This window comes from Durio zibethinus, chromosome 3 (genome assembly GCF_047325235.1).
Source record: "Durio zibethinus cultivar Kanyao isolate XHJ-2024 chromosome 3, ASM4732523v1, whole genome shotgun sequence".
Classification (NCBI taxonomy): Eukaryota; Viridiplantae; Streptophyta; class Magnoliopsida; order Malvales; family Malvaceae; genus Durio; species Durio zibethinus.
The window spans coordinates 33,224,329-33,245,248 of NC_143164.1; the positions used below are offsets into that span (position 1 = coordinate 33,224,329).

Genomic DNA, 20,920 nt, shown 5'->3' on the forward strand with positions numbered 1-20,920 from the left:
CAACTTAAATAGTGGAGTAAATTTGTTAAAAGAAAAAATTGCAAAAAGCTTAACTGACATTTTTAGTAGGTGTATGACTTTGGTGTCCTACATTCTTTACTAGATTAATGAAAAGAAAAAAAGTGTGACTGAATTGTACCAAAATTTATAGCCGAACAGACCTATCAACTGGTATAAGGTAACAAAATTAAAGTGAAAAAAATGTGTGGAAAAGAAACACGTTTTGCGTCCATTTCTCCTATAGGTGTTGTCCCTTTTAGAAGTGTCGAAAGACAAGTTAAAGTGACATGGAAGGGTGGAGGCATGTAGTTTGCCTTGCTAGACAATATTTGCGGTTTGGAACTTATTGTTGTTAGGATTGTAATTTATTGAGTTTGAATTAATACAGTATTAAATTTGATTTTGAATTTGATTTTAAGTTTTAAATTTGAAATTCGATTCAAATTCGTTTAAATTTTTTTTTAATTCAAGTTTAACTTGAAATAAAAATTAAGTTATTCGATTAATATGTAAAAATAAATTTAATTTTTATATTTGATAAAAATTTAATTATTTATATTCGAATTTGAATTTAAATTCGATATATTTTATTAATTAAAATAATTTAAATATATTAAAATATAAAAATTTGATTAAATTCATAAATTACTCAAATTCAGTATAAAAATATTTTTATTTCATTCAATCGATAATTTAAACTATTCAAATTTAAATTTAATTTAATGATAATCAATTTTAATTTTAATTTTATTTAAATTAAATCTAAATAATTTATAAATACTAATATATTATTTACTCTTTTTAAGTGTTGTTTACGCTACGAAAGATTATACTCGTCAGCTGGTTAGCACGAGTGTCGTGTCCAGTAAATGTTGCCCTTTATTAATTTTGAAGTTGGACATACTATCATTAAGTACGAGTCAATAGTTGTAAGGTTTAATATTTGATTGCTTATTAGGCTTTCTAGCAAGCGTTTGGTCATTGATACGGCTGATCGACCAAACTTAACATTAACTATTCCAAATTGACAAGATTATTTAACATAATTTTTTTGGATAAAATAGTAAAATTTTTTAACTTTATTATTTATTTAGATAAAATTTTAAATTTTAATTTATATCCAAATAAACTGTTAAATTTTAATTTGTATCTAAATAAGTAATAAAATAAATCAATTTTTTTATTTAAAATAAGAGTTTACTTAAATATAAATAAAAAATAAAAAATGATTTAAATATAATAAAAATATAAAAATTTATTTAAATAAAATAATAAAAATTTAAAGCTTCTTTTAGCATTTTAACCATAAAAGTGATACACTATATCATTAGTACTGATAACTAGACGAATGAAAAATGATTTCGGCTCCATTTTTTTATGCATAATATTTTATTTTTTAAAATTTGATTTGAATTTCAATTGATTTTTTTAAGTTTAATGGATTCTAATTGAGCTTTATTAATTTTGTTCAATTTAATTTATCGATTTTTTTAATTTAATTTTTTAATGTTTTACTATTATTTTACTATTATTTTTAATAAATTTGAATAAATTTATATATAAAATAATTATTTTATTTTATAAAAATTTAAAACTTTTATAAAATTTAAAAAATATAATTTGATTCTATTTAGATATTTTAAAATTTTTTACTTTATAATCCGAAAATTCATCAAAATTAAAATATTTAATATTATATTCGAATCAAACCAAATAAAAAAATTAATCCAAATAAATCTAAACACTATAATTTTAAATCAATTTTCAATTTTTTCTTCATTTTAATATCATTTACACTAATTATTTTATTAGTGATAAAAGTGATAATCTTATCATCAACGAAAATAAGTGGCCAATGCATCGATACAAGCACCAGTTGTGTGCTCATTATTTTTTATTTAAGAAAAAAGATTGTATGAAATAATTACATTATATCAATATATTTTTTTTACTCAAATCATACCATATGATCACATTACAAAAAAGTTTATTAATTATTAAATAATTAATTTATTATAATTAATATTTATCATTTAATTATTACATATTATGTGTAATAAATAATTAATATTTCAAATGATATAATCATGTGATATTATTTAAATAAAAGATATATATTAATATGATGTAATTACTTTATATAATTATTTTATAATAATATTTTTCTTAGATGGATATCTTAATTAAAAAAAAAAAGTCATTCTGTCCCCAACCGAAAAATATAGATAGATCATAAACGGTTAAAAAAATCACTCTCCAATTAATGAGGATGTCATCCAACGAACTTTAGAGACTTTACAACAAGATTTTTCTCTCCTTTCATTGTTTTTTTCTTATATTATGTTTGGACCGAGAGGAGAAAAAAAAAGGTAATGAAAATAAAAAATATATATTTTTTAATTTGAATAAATTTTTAATTTTAAAAAATAAATATTCAATAACTTTTTGTTTTTTATAATTTTTAATTTTTTTAATACTTCAATTTGAGAGAAAAATTAAAAAAAAAGTTAAAAAATTTTATTTTTATAAAAAAATTATTATATTTATATTTTTATTATGATATTAGATTTGATTATATAACTTACATTTCTTATACAAATAATTTTTTATGAATATTTTATATAGCATCATAATTTATAAATATTTTATGATTTTTTAAGTTTTTATAACAAAAAAAACTAAATTATTGTCAGAATAAATTAAAAAATAAATTAAATATATAATTAAGAGTAAATTAATAACTAACTAATTAATCTTACCATATTAAACATATTTAATTTTGTTTAAAAAGATTTATTTATACAAATTAAGTAATATAAAGATATATTTGTATATGATATGTTATTTTATAAGAAAAAGTTATAATTAAAAAAAATTATAATAAATTATTTTTTTCATTATTTATCTAAATAATATTTGTTAAATTTTTTTTATTAATTTTAACTATTTAAATAAAAAGTATATATATCTTTTCATTTAAAAAAATTTTTTTTTTATTAATATCTATTCCAACACAATGTAAAGCTAAAAGCAGACAAAACTTTAGTGCCATTTCAATTCTACATTAGTATTCCCCTTTCTTCTTGACAAAATTTTCTTGACACTTAGATCCCAAGCAAAACAAAAACCACACGACTGATCGAAAATGACCAAAAACAGAGGAGACTCTGTGATTAATGTAACTAATCTGAAGCTCTTTTATATTGCAGAGCTGACTTCGCCAAGCTCTGTATTTTATGGGACAGGGAGGTTCATTCAGCCAACCAACTATTCAGCAAGCACTCTCGGTCACAGCTCTGTGATGCCTGTGAATCCCCTGTTTCCATTTTTTGTGAAACAGAACGATCTGTTTTTTGCTCAAGTTGTGACTAGGAAAACCATGACACTTCCTTTTCACATAATAGGAGGCCGATAGAAGAGTTTACTGGGTGTCCTTCGGTGACCCAGTTGATGAGTTTTCTTGGGTTTGAGAATTTGGGTAACAAAGCTCTGTTATTGAGTCATGAGAAACTTGGCTGTGGAGGTGGTAGTGAAGACGACGGGTCGTTGGATATGTTGAGTTGGGAAACTCTTACGATTTCTTGCTTTGACAATTTGATTGTTTCGAGTGATCATGATAATGGGTTAAGCCCACGGATGTTCCTCCTCAGCCCAAGTATCAAGTTGACCCTTTCCATTCTTTTGCATTTCTTACGTGTCTATGTTGGTTGGTTAGAAAATGTCCTTTTTATGAGTGCTATACTAGTGAAGAATTCCTAAACAGTGCTATGGAATTTTGGGGTTCTAATCAAATTTTAATTTTTGATTTTTTTTTTTAGGAAATGATGTTGGTGACAGTTAGTAGGGTGATTAAACTTTTCATGTTCAAGTTCAATTAGATAACTTGATTTGATTGAGGTTTTGCTGCCTGTATTTAGGTTATTTTTGTTTAGAAATTACGGTACAAAAACATTTTGAATGAATTGTTCACCATTAAGTGCAAATTTCTTCGCTTTTGCTATATTTTGTTCCGGGGGAATGAGGCTTCATGGTGTTATATATTTGATGAAATTGTCTATTAACTATTGTGAATATATGAGATGGTTCATTGTATTGTTTTGGAATCAAAACCGCTATTCTTCTTCTGGACAACATAAAGAGGAGATACTTCATCAGCTTCGTGAACTGGCAAAATCAGAACCCACCCTCATCTTTGAAAAGACTGATTTTGAAGCCATTATTGGATTTCAGTCACTAATACCTAATACTAATAATTTGCAGCCAGGAAGTGTGCATACCAAGTTGTAACAATGATACAGATCCAATTTCATTTCCTGCTTATGAGGTATGCATTTTCTTTTCTTATCCAATAGACTTGTTCGGTAGTTAGAGAGCTTCTTAAAATATGAGCTTTTGCCTTCTTCATTAACATTTTTACCAAAAATAAAGGGCTAATATATTTTCTCTTCAAGCAGTCAAGTGCACTACAGTGCTTAAGTGATGATGTTGAGATGGCGAATAAAGTATTGCTACCTTTTTCACAATTAAGAAGCTATACTGAGGAAAGTGCTGTGGTTCCTGATAAACATCTAGATACTAATAGGAGTATACATGTGAATGATAGTCTTGGAGACCAACTACAACATTAAATTGCTGCTGAAACCATATCAGCACTTACAAAGATTGCTGTCCATGAGTTAAATAGCCAAGAGAGAGACTCTGCAATCTCCCGCTACAAGGACAAAGAGAAAACAAGGCGGCATTGCTTCACTCTTTGTTAAGTATTATGACCTCTTTAATCTGTATTCTTAACCTTAAAAAAAAGAAAAAAACAAAAAACACCCATTAAACTACCAGTTCAATGGTTTTTGTGAAGGTAGCTGCCACAGTAAAACACATGGTTTTGAGATTGTGTAATCTGTCCAAAGTTTAATATGACTTGTTAAATCACCCATACCATTGTATTGTATATAATTCAATCGATCATGGTATTATAGTCGATCAATGAACTTTCTTTAACCTCTCAAAGCTTCATCCACATCTTGTTGTTCATTCCCTTGAGCAAAAACCTTTTTGTGGAACGTGACAGATATGATAAGCACATCAAGTATGAATCAAGAATGGTTCGAGCGGAAAGCAGGACAAGAATTAAGTTAAGGGTCGTTTTACGAAAGTGGAGCATTGAGATACTAGTAAATCACTATAACTTGGATCATTTTCGTTACTAGGAAATGTTTTCCTTTTGTTTATTCTTTTTCCCGTAGAAGCTAAAGCTTAGATATAATAGGTTTCTTACTTATAAAATATGAATTTTGCAAATAGGGTTTTAGCTTTTGTACTTGTTATAATGAATTGTAACACTGAAACCTAAAGCATTAGATATCCAAGCAGCACATCGATCATGTAGGTTATTAGTTCATCTTGTTCTTTTATTAGAAAATTTGTACTTTCTTCTTGTCTTAAGTGTGCTGATTCTATGACCATTTTTGAACTTCTAAGCTTATAGTTTGTGCAAAAAATCAATGAAAAAAGCATATGAACTACCATTTTTGGAAAATTTGTAACAAAAATCAGGGCAATAATTAGGATTTTTGGCTAGGATTGTGTTTGTGCCGAGTTTCGATGTAAAAGTGTTCTTGAAAAGACAAAAGAGGAAAGAGTTAGAGGCAAAGGTAAGAGTGTTCTCTTCAATTGCATTCCGATGTATAAGTTAGAGAAGAGGTCGAAAGGAGAGAAATATAGGAAACTAAGGTAAAAGGGAACTTGCCATGATAATGCCTGAATGTCTATATTTATAAATGAGAGGTAGGAGACAAATAAGAGTCAATAATGACATGCAAACTGATGTGGTAATGAATGTGTTAGGCTAACCTAACATGTTATATTTGCGCAAATGTCCAAATTACCCCTGGTTGTCTGCTAGAGGCTTCTAATGAGGGAAAAGATCAACATACCTTTTTGATCACTAAATGCCCCTAACATTTTGTCATCCACCAAGCAGTCTAATTATCAGACTGTTGGGTATGTAGTTAAATGTATTTTGTACAGGTTGGCCAGGTGAAGGGAGATAATGTGAGATTTAATTTCCCATGGCCGACGTTGGTGTAGAGGTCAATGTTAGGGGTAATTGACCTTGAACTATGGTTTGACCTAGTAGGGGTCCGATCTTATATGTGTGCCTTAGGTTAAGTCCACAACTAGCTTGAAAGTTACCTAAATGTCATTTAATTGAGATGATCCGAGATTAGGATGTGAGTTTGTCCAATTAAAGTGAGACTTAGACGTTTTCTTTAAGAGTTTGAATTTGAATAGCTATTTTTAATTATAGTGGTGAACCAGTCGATTCACTAAGTTGGTTCAGGCTGGGGGATCTTTTAGTTTATGTAGTCTGTCTTAGGGAATCGTCTAGTCTGGTCGATTTGACCAGTCTAGTGGCATTAATAAGGAGTGAGGTAGCTTGAGTGACAAAATCTAGAACAAGAAAGATGAAAGATGTTTTTCAATCTATGCTTTGACACATGGCATAATCTGGGTCATTTATCTGATATAAGCCATGGCTACATAAAAGGCTATTAGGGCCTTCATTTTTCACTTTTTTGCTTTTTTGTTCCTTATCCAATCTAGATTTTTCAACATTAACAGCTTTTCTTCTCTTTAACCTTATAGTTCTTTTCTTTTCATCTGCTCTCTCTACTTTTTTTGGTACATTCTCTTTTAATCATGTTTTCTAGTTTTAATTTTAAGGAAGCCAGTAATTTCAAGGTAGAGCCTAGAAGAGGTCAGCATAGGAAATATGTGACTTAGTCCTACCAGTCATCAAAGGTCAAAATTATCAGAAGATGGCCTACTAGTTCAACCCCATGTCTAATGAGGGGCAACAATGAAATGATGAGAATGCTCAGGTAAGAGGAGAACATGTCTTGAGCACGAAAGAGCTATGTGCTCAAATAGATTTTAAATTAGAGAATCCACCTTATTTCTTTGTTTTTCAGGTTGATTGATCTTCTATGGGCTACCTTTTTTTATCATTGGTTGTTTCTCCTTCTAGGGTTCAGTCTCATCAATTTTTTTCCTCTATTCTTCTACTCATAAATGCCCTCATCATTTTTTCTATTCATTTTTAATCAATTCTTGTTGACATCACCTTTTTCCCTAAAGGGTCTCCTCTTCCCTCTGCTTTCTCGGAGGTTGTGGTGTTCTCAGCCATTACACCTTCTTGGAATCCTATTCCTGTTGAAAAGTTTAAGTTTTTTAGCAATAAAAACTCTGATGACAAGAAAGGTTCCAGGGAAGAACAAGAAGAGAAGGGTGCCCCCAATGGAAAAGATGGTGACGAGAAGAGGAGTTCTTCTAGGTAGGACGAGTTGGTAGATGTTCCTATATATACTCCTTGTAACTTTGATATGAGTTCTAAAAACATGATAAGGGAACTAAAAGGTAGGGCTAATCCTGAGGATTGCCTTAACATGCGTTCAGCTCATCACATTTTTGCTCTGGTAATGAACTTTCATTTTTTAAATATGTGTATAACGTATTAATATCGAACTCTTCATATCAGGTCATCGATAAACTGGAGCCACATTGACTCTAGGTATATTAGGATTCATTCATAGTCAGTCTAAGGTTTGCACTTCATTCTTTATTTGTTTTAATTTTTAATTCTTATAATTTAATAATAACTCAACTTACCCCTAACTCTATACGATACATAGTAAGTTTTATTATTCTTTGTCAACACTTAGATTTTTTTTTTATCTCACTCTATTTAAAGAATTTCTTTCATTAAAAGGCACCTCAATAATAAGAGGTGGTATTATGTAATAGTTTAGCCTAATAAAAAGCTATTCATTGATTGCTCGAGCTCTATAAAAAATTAGAAACTGTTATTTTTTTTACCTTCAAAAGCAAAAACCAAATAAAGATAATGAGACTGAGGTTGAAGTCGAGGCTGAGAGATAATAAAGGAGCCCAATAATTTTATAAATATGCCAGTTGCTATCTCTATCCTGAACTTATCAGATCAGGATAAAGTAATTGAGTACACTCATAGAGGGGAGCTCGTTATAAATGCCCATTAGTTGACTTTTCCTGAAGTAGTAAATGAGACAAAGTACTAGGATAGGTATGAGGTAACCTTGCATGATCTTTGTTTCATTTGATTATTTCTCTAACACTTAGTTTGGTTTTACAGAGATGGCTACTAATAAAGACTTCAACTTCTCCCTATTCCAATATGAGCCCAGGCCCAAAAAGGCCCAGAGTAAAAAATTCCAACTTGAAGCCACCTTTCAATGAGAAAATAAAGTCTTCAACCCCACAATGGGTAAACAACTAAGTTCTTTAGGTTAGCCCTCCTTTGTCAATAAAAAAAAAAAACCACAGCTCATTAGGAGCTTTTCTCAGTAACACCTTTTTTTACCAAGAAACCAAGGACCTTGGCCTCCTTCTATACCTTGAAGAATCTCAAGTCTAGGGTATTAAGGCCAGCTCAAAGAAGATCTACATGAGGTTGGAGTACACCCATGCTAATGATCCAATAGAGAACCTCGACGTTGCCAGGAGGTTTTGCAAAGTCGTAATTTCTCCTATTGATAAGTATTGCTTAACTATAGTTTAGTTTTTTCATTATATTTTATTTTTATTTTTAATTAAGTCTAAGCTTGTCTGATATAGTCCATCAAAAACTTCTACCTCAGCCTATTGATAACACCAACTAGGCCCTTTACCATACTTATCTTATTATGGCTCACTTACTTAAAGTTGAAAAAGATATGATCGTTTTAAGTGAAGAGTACAAGAAGAGCTCAAATGCTATAGGCAATGTGAGGTCTAGCCTTAGTGTTTCTTATAAAAAAGAGGTTGAGTAGAGAAAGAAAATTGACAAGCTGACGGCCAAACTAGAGACTGTCCATAACTAAAAGACCTCAGCGAAATCTATGAGGTTGTAAGCTGAGCTAAAACTTAGTGACATTTAGGCTGAGATAGTCAGGCTGAGGTCAGAGTTGAAGGTTGAAAAAAAGAAAAAAAAAAGTTGAAAAAGAAAGCTATGGAGGACTTCAAGGCCTCTGATGAATTCCTCAAGCTCCAAGTGGAGTTTTTTAGGGATAATATGTTGGGTGCCTTCAAGCTAGCCAAGGACAAGGTGCAATTCAAATTTGTCGACCTCAACATCGATTTTTTTATATTAATATCAATAATATCAAATTGAGACTTTTAAATTAGTCCGATATGGAGAAAAAAAGGAAACTAATAAAGATAAAGCACTAGATGTCGAGCCCAAAGTTGCTTTGGGAATCAAGGTTGAGAAGGGTAAGGCTATAAAGGTATAAGTCGATGTTGTTACTGCTGCTGATGATGATATAGGTGCCACTGTTGCTATTGCCAATGCTACTGATACTTAAATTTTTTTTACTTTTGTAAATTTTTGTGAATTTTTGTTCAGGACTACAGATGTATGAGGTTGATTTTTATTATAACCTCTGATAGAAATCACTCTACAAAAACTTCTGTCAATGACAATTCTTTGTACTTATTTGATCATTTAATGGAGAATTGAACATATTTTGTTTAAATTTTAGTCCAGTTTTACTTTTTCTTTACTTATTTAAGCACAATTAACTCGGTCAACTTAGCTACTATTTGGTTTGGTACAAATTAATCCAAGTTTCAGCTCAATTTAAGTGACCTAAAAATTTATCTAAATGTCCAAGAATATCTCAAATTAACTTGAAAATCTAAGTCTCATATGGGATTTTATTAAATCGATTAAGGTCTCAGCCTAGAGACTAAAACATTGGTATGATCTTATTATTTTAGGTTAGATATATACATGAACGTTGTCAAATGAACATAATCATATGGCTTCATTGATTTTGGATTACAAATGTGAGCTCGATATACACCGTCAAATTATTTGCATTCTACGTCCTTGGAATGATATTACTATTCATTTCTTATAGCTTATAAGTCGTATCATGGATGACCTTTTCAATTACATATGGTCCTCTCAGGTTAAAGCTAATTTGCCATCCCGATCGTCAATTCCTAAAGCTTTAACCTTCTTAAGTATTGGGTCATCCTTTATGATGTTCTTACATTAGACTTTTTTGTTATAATAGCTAGATACCCTTTATTGGTAAGCCGTTATTTGTGTTGGAGCCATGTCTCTTTATTCTTTAATGAGGTTTAGGTCAGCTCTTAGGGCTTTTTGATTTCTATCTTTTAATTCTAACTCGATTCTTATACTTTGAAGATCAATCTTAATAAGTACCACGATTTTCATCGATCCACTTCCTTTTCGTCTCATCTAATCTCTTTTTCAAGACTTCTAATATTGCCTTATTTGTAGCCTCAACTTGTCTATTGGAATATGGGTAGGCAATTGACGTGAATATTAGATCAATGTGAAGGTTTGAACACCATTATCTGAACCTTGAATTTTTGAATTGTTTGTCATTAGCCATTATTATAGATCGAGGTAAGCTGAATCTATAAATTATATTCTTTCATTTGAATTTCTAAACTTTGACCTTCGTTATAATGGCCAAGGTTTCAACTTCAAGCCACTTTATGAAATAGTCTACCACTACTAAGATGAGTTTTCTTGGACTTACGACTGGGGTGAATGGTCTAAAAACATCTACTCCCCACTACATGAAAGGTCAAGGACTAACGATGGGAATGAGTTTGGTCAACAAGAAATGTTGTATGTAGGCGAATCTCTCGTATTTGTCGTATCTTTTAACTAGGTCGATTGTATCTATTCTAATTGTCGACCAATAGTAGCCTTACCTGAGTATTTGTAGGCTAATGATCGAAATCCAAGGTGGTTTCCTCATATTCTTTCGTGAATTTCTCACAGAATGTAGTTTGCTTCTTTATCATCCATATATCTTAGATAACATAAGCTAAAAGATCTTTTGTATAATTTTTCATTGATCGTTATGTATAAATGAGCCTTCTTCATTAATGCTTTAGTTCGGACCCTATCTTCGGATAACTCTTCTATGGTCAGGTATGTCTTAATTAGGTCATCCAAGTTTTTTTTTCATGATTTATCTTACAAGCTTTTTTTCGATGCTTTTCTATACCAATTCTTCCACTAAGACTTTTGAACTTTGTCGTTATTCTTAAGGCTAGCTTAGATAGGGAGTCTGCCAGTAAATTTTTAGACCTTAGTGTATTTCTTACCTTGATTTTCTTAAAATCGGTGACAAAAGCCAATGCTTTATCAAGATATCTCAGAATCTCTTCCCTCAAGCTTCAAACTTCTCATTTATCTGATCAACTACTAAGTAAGAGTTGTTATACACAATTATATGCTATACACTTAGCTAGGCTACCAATCTTATATCGACTATCAGTGCATCATATTCTGTCTTATTATTGGATGCCTTGAATCTCAAGATGTACTGATCTTGTAGTCTTTTCGGACTAATTAGAATGAGTTCAAATCTTTCGTTGTGGCTCATGCCGATTCATAAACAAAGCATTTCCACCTTTCTTTGTTTGGAGCTTCTTCATTTTTTTAGGCTATTCATTAAGATAGGCTGAGGTAACCCTTACAAAAAGTTTACTAACACCTGACGATCTCAGAAGTATATGCAGGTCAAATTTACTAAGCTTTACTGTCACTTAATTAATCTTTATGATAATTTTAGCTTCTATAAGACCTGTCTCAATAGTTGATCTATCAGTACGTGGATCGTGTAAGCATGAAAATATGATCTGTGCTTTCTGGCTGAGGTGACAACCACATAAGCTAATTTTTTATACTGTTATAGTTTATCTCTAACCCTGTCAACACCTTACTTACAAAGTAGACTAGTATTTGTCTCCCTTATTAGTCTCAAACTAAGATCGAACTGATGGATTGGTCTGTGGTGACCAGATATAAATACAATATCTTGCTAAACCTTAGCTTAGAGAGGATAGAAACTCTTTGAGTTCATCAAAAACTTTCTAACATTGAGGAATCCACCTAAAATTAGAGATGTTTCTAAAGATCTTGAAAAATGGTAGACATCATTCTACCAACTTAAACATGAACCTACTCAAGATGGCTATTCTTTCAGTTAGCCTTTGTAATTTTTTTACTGAAATTGATGCTTTCATATCCAAGATTGCCTGAACCTTTTCTGAGTTCACCTCTATCCCTTTCTTATTAATCATATAGCTAAGGATTTTACCCTACATGACTCCAAAAATGCATTTATTCGGGTTAAGCCTTATTTTGTATTTTTTCAAGGTGTCAAAGGTCTCCTAAAGATCTTTTAAGTGCTTTGTCAAGTTTTTACTTTTGACTATCATGTTGTCTACATATACTTTTATATTGCGGTGAATCTAATTTTTAAAGATTTTGTTGACCAACCTTTAATAGGTTACCATCATATTTTTTGAGCTAAAGGGCATCACCTTATAACAATAAAGGCTTTTCTCAGTGATGAAAGTTGTTTTCTCCTTGTCTTCCTTCAACATCATGGTTTGGTTATAGCTAAAGTAGCCATCCATAAAGGTGACAAAGCCATGCTTGGCATTATCATCCATTAGTCGATCTATGCTAGGGAAAGGAAAATCGTCATTTAGACATGCTTTATTCAGGTTGGTAAAGTCAACACATTTTCAAATTTTCATTATGCTTTTTGACCATGATTGCATTGGCTATCCATTCAAGGTAATGAACCTTCATGATGAAGCCTACTTACAATAATCTGTCAACCTTTTTCTCAATAGCAAAAGTTTTCTTTTTTGTTAAACTAGTTTCACATCAAGATTGGTGTACGGACCATTAACTCGGTGTCGATTCTGGGTATATTGGATAATATCCAAGTGAAGAGGTTGACGTTATTTCTAAAAAATTGAATTAACTATTTTTTGTGCTTAAGTTTAGTTTTGATATGCATATATTTTTCAAAGTTATTATCCTAGAATGGTATAGCTATGAGATTTTCATCGATTTAGGTCAATTTTTATCCAAGTCAGGTTTTTAGTTAATTATTTCTTTCTATTCAGTTAGGTCAAGATTACTTTCTATAAAGATAGATCCAGATGTGATGATTAGTATGTTATTGTTACTAATTAGAATATATGGTTGAATCAGTAGGTATTTTTTCATTTCAAACTTTGTTTTGGCTAGCATATTAGCTTAGTCCAAATAACATGTAATTGTTTTTGCTGACTTAAGAGCTCGATCATCTTCAAAATCACTTCAAAAATTTTAAAAATGAAACAAAAGGTGTGTTCTATTTGAGCTTAAGAGCTCATGGTAGCTTAAGAGCACAATTTTGTCAGGTTGATCTTATGTTGTATGTTCTTGCTCTTACTTTTTTCTTTTCCTTGGTTTTTGTATCTTGTCTTTCTTCAATGTTTTTAGACTCGACTGAGTTGCTAGTCTACCTTTTAGTCTGTCCTTTCATTATTGTGACATAACACTGTCGTGCTATAGATTGAACTCCCTTTACCTTTCTGACCCTTTGAGTTGTTGAAAATTTTATTTTTAGATAAAGAGCTAAGCCTATAAGCCATATAATAAATTGACTAGGTTGACCTAATATCATATTGTAAGTAAATGAGATGTTTACAACCATGAACTTTATGACCAAGGTGATCGTTCTCAGTTTCATTTCTAGAAAGATTGGTAATTTAATAGTATCTTTTACTAGCACTTACTTATTCTTAAATCCTACTAGGGTTGTAGTGATAAGATGCAACTAGTCTTTCTTGATTTTCATTTTCTTCATGGTGCTATAGTACATGACATTAGTTGAACTCCTATTGTCAAATAGGACCCTCTTGATCACGTAGATATATACTACAAATGTAATTACAATGGTATCGTCATGGGGTATTGGATTCTTTTCAGATTTTTCAAGCTAAACGAGATCAGTTTGTCTTTTTAGTCTTTTTTTCTTTACCAAAAAACCAACGGCCATGATCATACCTGGGTTAGACTTTCTTTTGGTCGAGGTCGAGCTCCCTTTAGTAATTACATTAATCATTCCAATGACTAGCCATTTATTTTTAGCTCAATCTTTTTCTTATGTTAGCTCATCTCTTCAGGCTTTTTTTCTTTTGGTTTCTTCTGGCTTCCTCTCTCTATCTCTTGTGTACTCTTTTCGATCTTGTCTATAATTCGATCTGATTTGTCTTTATCTTTTTTGGTCCACAAACCTTCTCAATTGACCTATTTTGATTAATGCTTTAATCTTATTTTTTAGGTCAACATAGTCTTCAATGTTATGGCCTATATCCCTATGAAAGTCACATCTTTTGATAGGATCATTTCTTGTATTCTACCTCAGTGGCTCTGGCCATTTGAGCTCTAGATTTATTTTGATTTGCATTAGAATCCTTTCTCATAAGGTATTCAGTATAATATAACTTCTTTCATCGCTAGGGCTTTAGGCACTATGTTATCTTCCTTTTAGGAAAAGATTGTAAAAATCTTTGCTTTTCTTACGACTAAAGATAGGGGATGAGCTTCTCTCACTTTAGTCACCAAAGAAGGGGGATGAGCCTCTTTCGCCTTAGTTATTTCTCATTATAGTTTTAGCATTTATATATTTTTCAGCTACAAGTAGGACATCGACCAGAGTCTTAGGTGGCTCTAATGACAAGGTCAGCTTTATGTGGTATTCTTTGTCATTGAGTCCACTTGTTAAGGTGATTACAATAACCACTTGTTCCAGGTCTTTTACCTGTAAAGCTTCTACATAAAATGTGTAACATAATTTTTTAGGGATTCATTACAGCCTTGGTGGATTGACATCAAGCTTAACGTTGTATTCTTTAGTCTTTAACTGCTCACAAATCGGGACAGGAAGGAGTGGCTAAGGTCTTTGAATGCTGTAATTGATCTCGATTTCAAATTGCTATACCAAGATCGAGTTGCGTCCTTGAAGGTGGTAGCAAAGCCCTTACACATCAAACCTTCATTTGCACCCTGCATAGTCATATTAGTTCTATAAATTTTAGATGATTAAAGGGATCAAAAGTATCATCATAAGTTTCTAAGGTCGACATTTTGAACCCTTTTGAAGGTATAGCTCTGTCAATCTCTTTGGTAAAAGGTGAGGTTTCCAAAAATTTGAACTTGTCCTCGAAAGCTAATGTTTTTGCAATCAGCTTTTTCTCTATAGCCTACATTTGAGCTTTTAAATCTTATTCGATTGGGGTTTGGGATTTGTTTGTTTGAATATTTGGGTCGTGACATGTGTCGAGTTATGACTGCGATAGTGGCAAGCTAAGATGTTGTGCTCTTCTTCTCTAGAAGTCGAGACAGTTTCCATCTTTTCAAAACTTAGTGGCTTTTCTGTAGCTTGTCAGCCAAAGTTAACTAGGTTAAGCACTTTCAAAGTCTATGGTGGGGTTATAGTTTGCAACATCTGTTTAAGGGCTTGTATTTGCTCAGTCAAGGCCTAAAATTATTCCATGGTCAAACCAACTTGTTATGGGACAAGTCAGTTTAAGTGTTGGTTGTTGTGTGTTTCCATTCCAACTGAGACGGTGGTCTTTCCTTCCTCCAAAGTTCTCTTCCAAGGTGGCATCTAATTGAATAGAAAAAGGGTCCCTTACCTGGCATGCCAAATATTTGTGTCGAGCTTTGATTTAAAGGTGTACCTAAAAAGACAAAAGTGGAAAGCGGTTAAAGGTAAAAACAAAGGGTGTTCTTTGCATTTGCATTCCAATGTGCAAGTTAGAGAAGAGGTTGGAATGAGAGAAAGATAGGGAATTAAGGTAAGAGGGAAATTGCCATGATAATGTTTGGATGTCTATATTTATAGATAAGAGGCAGGGGATCGATAGAGGACAATAATGACGTGGTTGAGTTGATGTGGCACTGAACATGTTAGCCCAACCTGACATGTCAAGTTAGCACAGATGTCTGAATTACCCCTGACTGTATGCCAAGGGCTTTTAATAAAGGAAAAAACCAACATACATTTTTTACCACTAAATGCCCCCAACAGATTGATTACTGAAATGCTGGTTTGCAGCCATATCAGTAAAAGTTCTGTTTTCCTTATTTTCCTTGTAACTCTTCTTTCTACACCACAGATTGCCAAATACTACATGGAATCTTGGATCTTTTGTCGTAGAAAATTTTTTATGCAAATAAAGAATGGTTGGGGAAATTGTGCATCCTGTATTCAGAATATTCAATGTTTACTGTAATGAGACACACTAACCAGCTTGGCTTCAAATTTCATCCAAAGCTAATTACATACCCATGTATTACAGCAAACCAAAAATTTCCAACTAAAGCTACGTAGGAATACTAAATATTAATACCAACAATGACTCCCCATCGACCTTCTTAACTCCATCTACCTTGATTTCTTGTGAAGGTTGAGAATGGTCAGTGCTACCAGCCCAAAGAAAACCACGGATCCTACCAAAGATAAAATTATTGCAGCAGTCATTTAGTGACAGAAGCCACTGAACAAATTGTACACCCTCTTCCATTGGACATGGGAGTTACCATCTTGGTCTAAGACCCTGACAGCAATTACTGCCCCATTAGCAGAAAACAGCAACCCCATTATGGTCATGTCTAGAATGACGAGAACTATTCCTGTTTTGTCTTTGGAAGTCCGGACTCCCATAGATGCAACCAGAGATGCTGCTGCTTATGAGAATGTTGTGGCATTTGATATGAGGAAATACTTAACAGAAAAGACACGACTGAATCAGGCACATGTTTCTTATCAGAATAAAATTATTATGATAGATTTTCAGTGTGAGGCTTTATATTGCCTTCAATTAACATCAAAACAGAGGTGATCTTTTGCAAGAAAAAACAATAAAAAATGAGGTTTATTAATCTACATTGGACTGAAAAAAAGAAAAAAAAGAAAGAATTGCAATGGTCATAGTATATCATTTGTTTAGAAAAATGCAAATGCAGAAAGAACGTAAATTGTAGTTGAACATACACATAAAACCTTAACCAAACTGAAAAGAAGAAAACTACACAAACGCAGGCATGCAGTGCCACTTAGTAGTAAGTAATAGGGACGTGCAATGTGGGCACGGTTTTTGAGATACTGACAGAAAGACTTTGTGTCCTTGTCAATGCCTGACACTATATCAAAAACCATTCCCACATTGCACCTCTCAAAACCATACCAACGTAAGGAGTAGCCCAAGAAGCTTTAACACCCCGTCACTGTATCCAACTCTCGTTTAACTCTCTACCACATTCACATTGCTCCCAACACCATCCATGTTTTCAGAGCTCTCTCTCTCTCTCTCAGTTTCAAAACAAAGAAAAAAAGGTTGAGCAAATGGAGAATGGTTTTGAGGTAGAAAGATTTGTTGGAGGGACGTTAAGGAGAGTGTGAATTATATTAGAGATGTTAAAAGGGAGTGGACGTTAGAATCAATAAAGGAGGAAGTTGGGGTTGCATTGAAGAGGAAACTAGGCATTTTGGCTTTGTGTATTAAATAAGGGGAGTGACTGAATACATAAAACGAGTTTGTTTGCTTGAAATTGGTGTTTATGGAGTGGAGGTGGTACGAGTAGTTCACCAAGGAGAATAGATCTTTAGTGATCTTTTTTTTTTTTTTTTTCATATTTAATGGCGTTTATAAATGCCATTATATAATTTACGATATTTGTCAAAAACGTTATTAAAAGTGCCGGTTATATTCACGTCAGGAAAAATAACGGTGTTTAAAAAAAAGGCCACAAATTTAGTGGTGTTTATGTCTAAAACTGCTAAATTTACTAATTTGATAACGTTTGTATCAAGAAATGCAGCTAATTTAACAGCACTTTTGCATACAAACTTCGCTAAATGAGGAAATTTACTTTTTTTTTTCAAAAGTTACTACTATAATTAAATAAAAAATAGATAAATATTTTTAAAATCATAAAACGAATTTAAATTCATAATCTGAATATTATAAATATTTAAATATCTAAATACATAATTTGTTTCAATATACATGTAACACAAAGTTTAATACATTAACATTCAAATTGTTTTAGTACATTAACTATAAATTTAAAATGTATGAAATTGATGACCACTTAGATTTAGAGCACTACCATTTTATGAAATGTTTTTTCCACCACAATCACTAGCTTGCTCAAAAACTTACTGAAAAAAGTAAAATAAGTTTCTACACTTAATAATAAGCTATTTCTAATATTAAAAAAATATAAATAGTTACTAAATATAATACTTGAGTTAGTGAACCACCTAGATTGTTCCCTAGAAATTATTGTTATACAAAATTCATAAGAGTATTGAATTGATCATACAACTACTTACACTCCTCATCCATTTTAGCATGCTCTTCAACTTTTTCTGCTTCTATTTGTTGCACACATCGTTGCATACTTTGCAACCTCTCTCTCAATATTGATATTTCTTGCGAAAATTGACTTGGTGAGAATGTAAATTGCTAAGAGCTATTTTCATAGTAGCTAGATGGTGTTAGACCCAATCCAAGGCTTAGACCTATTCATGTCTTTCTTTTCCAATAACGTCTATGAAAATTTGATCTTTCAATTCTTGCATGTTGACAAAACAATCTGATGCTGCTTCAATTTCAATGGTCATTTTCTCTTGTAAATTAATCGAATAAACCTATCATGTTCAATAATTAACTCATAATAAATTTAAAATAGTAAATATTTACACCCTATATAAAACGAATCAAAAAAATTACCATAATTTCTTATGCTTCGACATTCAGGTAAGATCCATCTTTTTTATGTTGGCTAATCGAAAAAGTTTTGCATGTTCAATTTTTTCATCCAATTCAACCTCCTACATAAAAATACTATTTAACATTTGTTAAACACATATCGACCATAACTTATTTATGCGTATCAAGTATGGAAATAATGATTGGACACATTTAATATAATGTAATAAGAGCTATCTAAACTATTAAAACTAAACAATAATTGTAAATTTGCATTTTTGCCTTTTAATATTACAAAAAGTTCAAAACAAACATAAATCGTAACTTATTCATACATATCAAATCGTGAAAAATAAATTTCATTATTTTGACAAGTTTAATATCATGTATTGAAGTTATCTAAACTATTAAAACATAATATAACTGTAAAATTATATTTTTACTCTTTAACGGCTTAACAAAGTCTTAAAAAGATATAAACGATAATATTTTCATACATATCAGCAGTGAAAACCAAGTTCAATCATTTGAACAAGTTTAATATTATGTATTGAAGCTATCTAAAATGTTAAAACAAAATAATAAAGATAAATTTGCATTTTGGCCTTTTAATGGTAAAAGAAAGTGCTAAACAACCATAAACGGTAACTTTTTCACATATATCAATCGTGGAAATCAAGTTCAATATTTTGGAAAAGTTTAATATAATGTATCTAAGCTATCCAAACTGTTAAAAAGTAAAAATAATTGCAAAATGATATTTTTACCCTTTAACAGCATAACAAAGTCCTAAAAAGACATAAACAGTAACTTTTTCGCACTTATCAATCATGGAAACCAAGTTCAATTATCCAGACAAGTTTAATATTATGTATTAAAACTATCTAAACTATTAAAACAAAATACTAAATACAAATTTACATTTTGACTTTTTAACAGCACAAAAAAAATCTTAAATAGACATAAACGATAACTTTTTTACACATATTAACCGTGCAAACTAAGTTGAATCATTCAAACAAATTTAATATCATTTATTGAAGCTATCTAAACTATTAAAACAAAATAATAAAAGCAAATTTGCATTTTGGCCTTTTAACAGCACAAAAAGTGTTAAATAGACATAAACAATAACTTTTTCACGCATCAATTATCGAAACCAAGTTCAATCATTCCGACAAGCTATCTAAACTGTTAAAACATAAATATAACTGCAAAATTAAAATTTTACCTTTTAACAACATAACAAAATCCTAAAAAGATATAAACAGTAACTTTTCACTCATATCAACCGTGAAAACCAAGTCCAATCATTCAGGCACGTTTAATATAATGTATTAAAGCTATTCAAACTGTTAAAACAAAAAAAATAATTGCATATTTACATTTTTGCCTTTTAATGACACAAAAAGTATTAAACAAATATAAACGACAACTTTCTTATTTGATACATTACTTAGCTTTTCTTTTTGCTTACTTGCAAAGCTTTTTTATCAACTCATGTGGCTATACTTCTATTGCTTTCTACTAACAATCCCAATTTTTTTCTTTCCTATCATAAAAAATAATCCTATATATAGCAGAAATACAAATATTATCAACTAAAAACATAAAACACATTTTTTATTAAAAATAATATTAAAAGTTATAAATTAATACATCTCATTTCCTTAAGAACCAAAATATAACCAACTACTCATATTGTCACCTAATCACACCATAAGCTAGAGTATCTATTATGGCCTCTATAATATTATTTCAATCAAAATAATATGCATTATGTATTTTTTTATTAAAAATAATATGAACTAGTTATGAATTATGATTGGTATGCACATAAATGATAAAATAATAAAAAATTGACTACCTTTAAGTTAATGTTCAGAATAAAAACGTGAGGCATGAGATCCAGAACTATTGTTCACACTGTACTAAAAATAGACTAAACTATACAGTCTAATAAAGTCAAGGGGAAGGGTTGATCAGCAACTGATCACAATTGGATAACAAAGATTTTAGGAAATCTATTGCCTTTCATTTAAACACATCTTGGAAAATAACTAAAGTCAAAGGAGTTAAAATGCATTATATTGGCTATAAATTAACTTGTTTCACCCTGATTCTGATTTCATTTTGTAATTTTACAATGTATATGAATAGCTTAGAGCTTTATCATTAAAATTATGGCAAGTTTTTATAGAGTTAATGTCAAATGAATTATATAATTTTACTGATAAAAAGCATACGATAAACATTCCAGGGAACTTTCTCAAGTTCCTTCTGT

The 20,920-nt window shown here is 30.9% G+C and overlaps 2 pseudogenes; one reads left to right on the plus strand and one right to left on the minus strand.

Moving 5' to 3' along the window:
- The first annotated feature begins 287 nt into the window (after window positions 1-287).
- Window positions 288-5,308, plus strand: LOC111283541 (zinc finger protein CONSTANS-LIKE 13-like; annotated as a pseudogene).
- Window positions 5,309-16,304: 10,996 nt separating this feature from the next.
- Window positions 16,305-17,441, minus strand: LOC111283540 (CASP-like protein 1E1; annotated as a pseudogene).
- Window positions 17,442-20,920: the final 3,479 nt, after the last annotated feature.